We start from the raw sequence: 6,901 nt of genomic DNA on the forward strand, positions 1-6,901 counted from the left end.
TGAGCCAAACTTGCAATTCAGGGGCAAATGACCGAAATACCCTCGATGGGTAAAATGACTGAAATACCTTCGATCGATAAATTTACCGAAATACCCTCTATGGGTAAAATTAATGAAATAACCTTAATGGGTAAAATAACTGAAATACCTTCGATGGATAAAAAAACCAAAATACCGTTGATGGGTAAAATAACCCAAATACCCTCGATAGGTAAAATGATCGAAATACCCTCGATGGGTAAAATGACTGAAATACCCTCTATGGGTAAAATGATTGTTATACCCCTGGGAGTTGAAATGAGTGTATGACTGATTTGCTCTATGTTATATATATTTGATTGTTTCTGAATATGACATACTGTATACATGTATGATTTATGACATGACATATTGTATGGGGTTGAGATTTTGATATAGGGGAAGTATATTTTACTGGTGGCTTTGCCACATATACTATTACTGGCAGCTTTGTTGCGTTACTGTTACTGGCAGCTTTGTTGTGTCATTATTACTGGCAACTTTGCTACGATATTGGTGTGTTAGCTGGGTGGGTCGATTTTATCCCTACATGGTGTGTTGGTGGTACAGAGTGGTATGTTGGCTGGATTGGGATAGGTTGCATTACTGCATTGTATTGATTATTGTATTGGGCTAAGGCCCACACTGTTACTGTAATGGGCCAAGGCCCACACTGTACTGATACTGTATAGGGCTTAGGCCCAGATTAATTCTGCATGTTGCAGAGTGATTGGCTAGTAGGGGATTACACACTAAGTTTCGTAAACTCACCCTCTCCTTATAACTGTGCAGGTAATCCTCAACCTTAGACGATTCGGGACTGCGAGGGACTCGGAGGTGGCCACACAACTACTGCTGATGTTTACATTTGTTTTTTTATTAATTTGTTGGGTTTTGTTTTTGTGATAAGGCCTTTAATTTGGGTTTTTAACTTTAATTGGGCTTTGCTTACATACTTTATACTGCTAGTTAAGTGAAAACGAATTTTCAAAGTAATTACAGTTTTCAAAGACATAGACTTTAAACGCTGGAGTTGTTACATGCTTCTGCGTTTTAAACCAACTTAATATAATAATAGCAGTTAATAAGGTAAACTTTTGGTTATGTGTTCCGTTAAACATTACTAAAGAGGTTTCCAAACTTAAGAAATGAGTTTTATCAACAAGTTTAAGTTTTGAGAGACATTTCAATGTGACACACCAGATATGGCCATAACTTCTAGGCTGGGTTTGGGGTGTTACAAAACACAAACTCTAAAATAGAAAGTCCATGACCATGACACACTCTGTAATGGGACTAAAGGATGGTTATTGCCCAATGGTTTTTTTTTGCATGTACCAGGACGATGATGGGGAAACCTCACGAAATGTGAGTTTAGGCAAATCCATATCGCAAGCAAGTCAGGAAAGAAAATGTCCTCACAGTGAACCCTAAAGAAACTCCTTTGTGGCGCAGTATGAAAGGAACGACTTTGTGGCGCAATATAAAGAAAAGCCTTTGTGGTGACTGATGAAAGGATCACCTTAGTGGCGTGCTCTATCTGATAACCGATATGATGTATTGTATTAAGTCGATGTGGTGTGAACTATCAGGAATTTCTGGAAAGCCTTGAATCTGAATGTCTATCTCGATGGTAAAATACGAGTAAGTTCTAGTAGTTTTGTAACGAGTATGACTAAGGCAACTTGTTGATATACTCTGGAATAAAAGTTGAATAAAGTCATAAGGGTTCTCCATGAAAATGAGATGTTTACCTGAATGAAAAGAAGGGTGTCTATTATGATGATTCATATGTATGAAAAGTAAGGGGTATCATATCCTCTTCAAAATTTATTTTGAATCTAAGTCAATGGTAAATTAAGTTATGAGATTCTGATATAGTGTGCTATAGAGTCCATTTGGATGTTCACAGTGAACTATCAGTATGGGCATGTGAACTAAAATGAATTAGGGTATGTCCGAGCAAGAAACAGTAGTATGAAAAACTGTGTAAGTAATCGTAAAATGTATATGTCTTCCCAAGATAGTGTCAATAAGAAATTAATTGAAGGAAGAGTATGAGTGAAGTTATGGATTGTTGGAAGCGGTTCCTAAAGGCATATTCTATTAAGAACGTTTTATACGGAAAAAGAATTATGAAATGATGTTAAGGGTCCTTCAGTTATTTAAATATGAAAATTAAGTATAACAAGGGTATGATAATTGGTGCATAAGAGAGTGATAAGATCGTATGGTAGTAGCTGTAGTAATTGATGTAGAGTAGAAGTCGACTCATAGAAAGTCCTAAAAATTTACGAAGACTCCATCAGGGTATGGTTAGTGATCTCACTAAGTAATTCTGTACTTACAAGATTATTATTTCCTTTCAGGTTTTTGAGAAGAGGCTTCGCCTAGAGGATAACATCGGGAAAAGGCCAAGTTGGTGGCGAATTGGGTTATTATGCATATAGAGGATTGTGGTGCAGTCTTGAAATTTGCCTTTGAGTATGTCCTGATTAAATTTCAAACTTGTAAAGATCTGAATCAAATATGTCGTAATAAGTTTTTAAATACATATCTCACTTTAATTATTCAAATGTCAAGTTTTCTTTTGGACTTCAAATAACAGGTTTAAAATAAATAAGAAATTGTAAATTGTTTTGTTAAAGATTTTGTATCATCGAGTAACACTCAAGATTTGGACCCAGTGAATTGAGTCAGGTTGAGGGCATTACAAGTTTTAGTACCAGAGCCCGATTTACCCGATTATTGGACCATGAAGATGAAGAAGCCCTGCATGCATAGTATGTCGAACCTAGCTTAGTCTTTTAGGTGCATTAAATTTTTGTTTATATGTATCATGTTTTTTTATGTTTAAAGACACAATGATAAAAATAGTAAGACAAAATAATAGTTCATTCATAAGAAGGTAATATATTACACGAATGAGAGAAGGAGAAGCATGAAGTAAGATAAGAGAAGTAATTAATTATCCCCTTCACCAGGCTTATTACTAGGCTAAGTAAAGACCTCTTTAGTAGGAGGGGCATCATATAGAACCTGACCTTCTAATGTTAAGCCTTCTCCATCACCTACAACACTGGGCGTGTTGGGAATAAACAAGTCATCAGACTGCTTTCACTCTCTTTGGAAAGTTTCTCACCCTTCACCCTCAGGATGGTAAAATTAAAGTTAAGTGAACTAGTGGAAATGTCTTTTAGACAGATGAAGTCTACTTTTTAAGATCCAGAGGACCTGCAACCAACTGGCACTGCAGAATCAAATTCGATCTCCATTTTGGCAAGGTTTCGATAAAATTCTTTTGAGTGTCCTCCTAATACTTCTTGAAGGTTTCATCGTGAGAATGGCATTGGTTCTCTAGTTTTGTGTTGTGACTCTCTTTCATAGCTTTAAATTTCTCTTTTGAGGCAAGTTTCTCAACCTTTAACAAATTGACTTCTCCTTTTAGCTACTCAATTTCGGTTTAAACATCTTTGAGTTTACTCATTAAAGTTGTGAGTCATGCATCCATTCTTCCAATTAAATTGGTAGATTCTTGATATTTTTAGAGTTGTTTAGCCAATGAGTCTTTGCCAGATTTTGCAATCTTCTGTAAATCATATATTTTATTTCTATAATGCTAACTAGCATATCTAGGAAACCACTCCAAAAACCATGCTTGATGGACATGATTTCTGAGGCTCAGGACATAAGTGTTAGAGGACATTCAGTGGAACTGGATGCAAGGTAAGAGGAGAAAGCCTCTCTTAAATAAAGATGTGGAAGTTAGAACTGACTCCAAAAGAGCTCGTAAATTAGAACTGAATCCAAAAGATCTCGTGAAGAAAAGTTACTTCTTATTCCAATAGAGGTAGCATCTGGTGGTTAAGGGGGATGAACCATTAATTGAATCACAGGAATTGCATCTAAAGGACCCTCTGAAAATGGAGGATCAGAAGATTGTATGGGAGAACCTAGATGAGGGGCAGACTCTTCATGTAATGAAGGGATCTCAAGAAGAGCAAGAACTGAAGGGGTAGGGATAACTGCAGTGATAAGTTCCCTACTTGGTCTATGCCTTATTAGAGGAAGGCATTCACTACTTTTAGACTCTTGAGTACTCTCTTCTGCTCTAATCCTTTTCCTCATTTTCCTTACTGTTGCCTTCCTGGATAAAGCAATAGTGATTTTTCCCTCGGTGTGAGCTCCCTTAAGGATAAACGAAATGTCCATATCTTGAGAATTGGAGTGAGATGAAGGCCTTACACCATCAATAGGAGAATTAGCCCGATTAGAAGTAGAAGCAGAAGTTGTAACATGGTTAGTAATAAAATTCCAATTTCTTGGAGAATGGCCATAAATGCTATAAAAATAGAAGAGTGGCTCTCTTTTGTTCCCTAACAAAATGTTTGCTAAGTCATCATTTGAATTATATGGCCAGGCTTCGAAAGCATATGGCACCTTAGAACCGTCCAACCACTTAATGGAATCATTTGATCAATAACCATTTGGGATAAATTCTTGAAGACGATATTGGAATACATTTCTAACTAAACTGAGTTCCACCAAGTCAAGTACGTGATCCTTACTTAATTGTTTATATTGTACATCAGCAAGCTCAAAATCCACTGGCTAACACTGAGTACAAGTACTCTTCTTGGGAAGGGACCATCTTGTTAGAAAACAAAAACAGACTCGAGTTCACAAATAACTCTTATGTATTTGTCTTTCCATTGACGAAGGTTAGAAATGTTGTTTCATATAATGTTCAAATCGTAAACGTGCACTAAAATAGGCATTGCTAGCAAAAATTCCTTGTCTAATCACCTTCAATTCATAGAACTTCTGAAAAACCCCCAATAGAGGTGATTCATTGTGCATGCAACAACCGGTATAGTAAGCCACCAGTGTCCACCAGGATAGAGCCAATAACTTCCCTGGTGCAATACCATACTCTTTTACAATGACATAGAAGAAAGAATTTAGTGACAAATGGAATCTGACCTCTAATAAAATCAATGGTAAAAGAAAACCTACAATGTTATCACTTAAACAGCAGCGCGCCAGGCAGCCAGAAAGTGTAAGTGAAGTTTGGGATTAGTATAGCTTGGACTTCTAAATACCGATCCATCTTGTCCTCGGTGGTGCTACAAATGATTGATTGAGCCTTTACACTCGGTGGGGTATTATCAAGACCTTGATGTCCAAATGGAATGGAACTGGTCAGAGTAACTTTTTGTCTGGATTGGCTTCGGCCCCTTCCTCAGGTTATAATTCGAACCATTTTAGTGATAAGTGTAAATAAAAAGAAATAATGATTAGTACTTTTGAGTACAGAAAGACAGAGAAAGCAAAGAACAAATTGAGCTGACAAGAAATTAGGGATTCAGATGTTGAAACAAAGTGAAAAAGGAAAAAAGACATGTTGAAATGACAGATATAAATAAAGGTAATCTTGCGGAAGAATTCAAGTTGAATATGACTGTTTAAGTTCTCCAATGTGATGGTGACATTAGTCACGAGGTAAGTTATGAAATTTTGAAATTTTGGGGTAACCGCTTAGTCTTAGTAAGTGGGCTAACCTATTGGTATTCTGAGGAAGTAAGGGCTCCTGGTGATGCACCGAATAGGCGGCTAGTAATTATATGAGTAAATGAATTTTCCATGATTATATTAATTTCGGGGACGGAATTTCCTAAGTGGGGGAAAATTGTAACACTCAGCTTTGGCGGGTCCTGATTTCGGCAATTAAACTAAAAGAAATCTGAGTGGTGCAGTCCTATCCGCCCAATTAATGCTCTTGGTATATACATCGAGCACATAGTTGATGTTAGAGTATCAAGTAAGGATTATTCTTTGAACGTGTGGAGATATAAAGAAGAAGAGATTGGTAAGAGTATTGAGAGTTTTTGGGTAACATGGGTATCGCCAAAGGTATAGTACACCAAGTTTGTTTAGTTACTTTGCTAGTTAAGTTCTAACGATATGGTCAGGAATGAACGAAGGGATGAAGAAGATATATATAAAGATATTGGATTCTCGTGTAAACCATTAATAAAAGGGAGTCTTGAAAGTTTGTGACAAGTGTCAAGTCCTAGTCTGAGAACATGGGTTATGTATATTATGATATGGGTTTGAGAAGAAAAGAGAGTTATCTTCTTTCTTCCATTTAAAAAACCATTGTTGATTTGCCTTGAAGTTGAGCAGAGATCTTTCTTGTTGAGCTGAAACAAAGTATCTGAGTTCATGCAGAGAGTTTTTTAACATCCTGGGTAGGTATTATAGTCTTTCATGTTGACCTTTAAGAGAGTAAGTCTATTTTTTTGTTTGCGTGAACAATAAGATGAAGAAGTAGGGCTTTGCATGGGGATTCTCTGGGTTTGAGATGATGGTAAAGATTATACGAATGACTTTTAATAGTGTTTATGTGCCTTTTAAGTAGAGGTTGCTAAAGTTTCTAGATAGAAGTTTGAAATTGGAGATCAAGCTATTGTTCGTGAAAACCAAGTGAGTCTCTATGTTAATTCTTGCATGTGCACTGTCTATACAAAGAGATATGTAGGATACTAACTGAAAAATGAAACTAAAATCATGAAAGGTATGGTGTGTTATGTATATGGCTATATGATTAATTACAAAAGGATATCTTTGAATGCATGATTGTTTGTCCAGAGTAGTATGTATATCTAAAATGGAAATTTTTAGGTTCAATGATGTTAAATAATGTCATGATGAAGTATGGTTACGTATGTATGCTTGAAAAGTATATAGTAAGTGCATAAAGGGTTTATAAAGTGAGTCTATGACATCAGTACATGAGAAGTTTGTAATGTGGGTGTCTGTACGTTCTTCGCAGAGTTGTCAAAAGAGGTATGATCTACCACAAATCAATGTGGCAAATTAA

The sequence above is a fragment of the Gossypium hirsutum genome, chromosome D10, assembly GCF_007990345.1.
Source record: "Gossypium hirsutum isolate 1008001.06 chromosome D10, Gossypium_hirsutum_v2.1, whole genome shotgun sequence".
Taxonomy (NCBI): domain Eukaryota; kingdom Viridiplantae; phylum Streptophyta; class Magnoliopsida; order Malvales; family Malvaceae; genus Gossypium; species Gossypium hirsutum.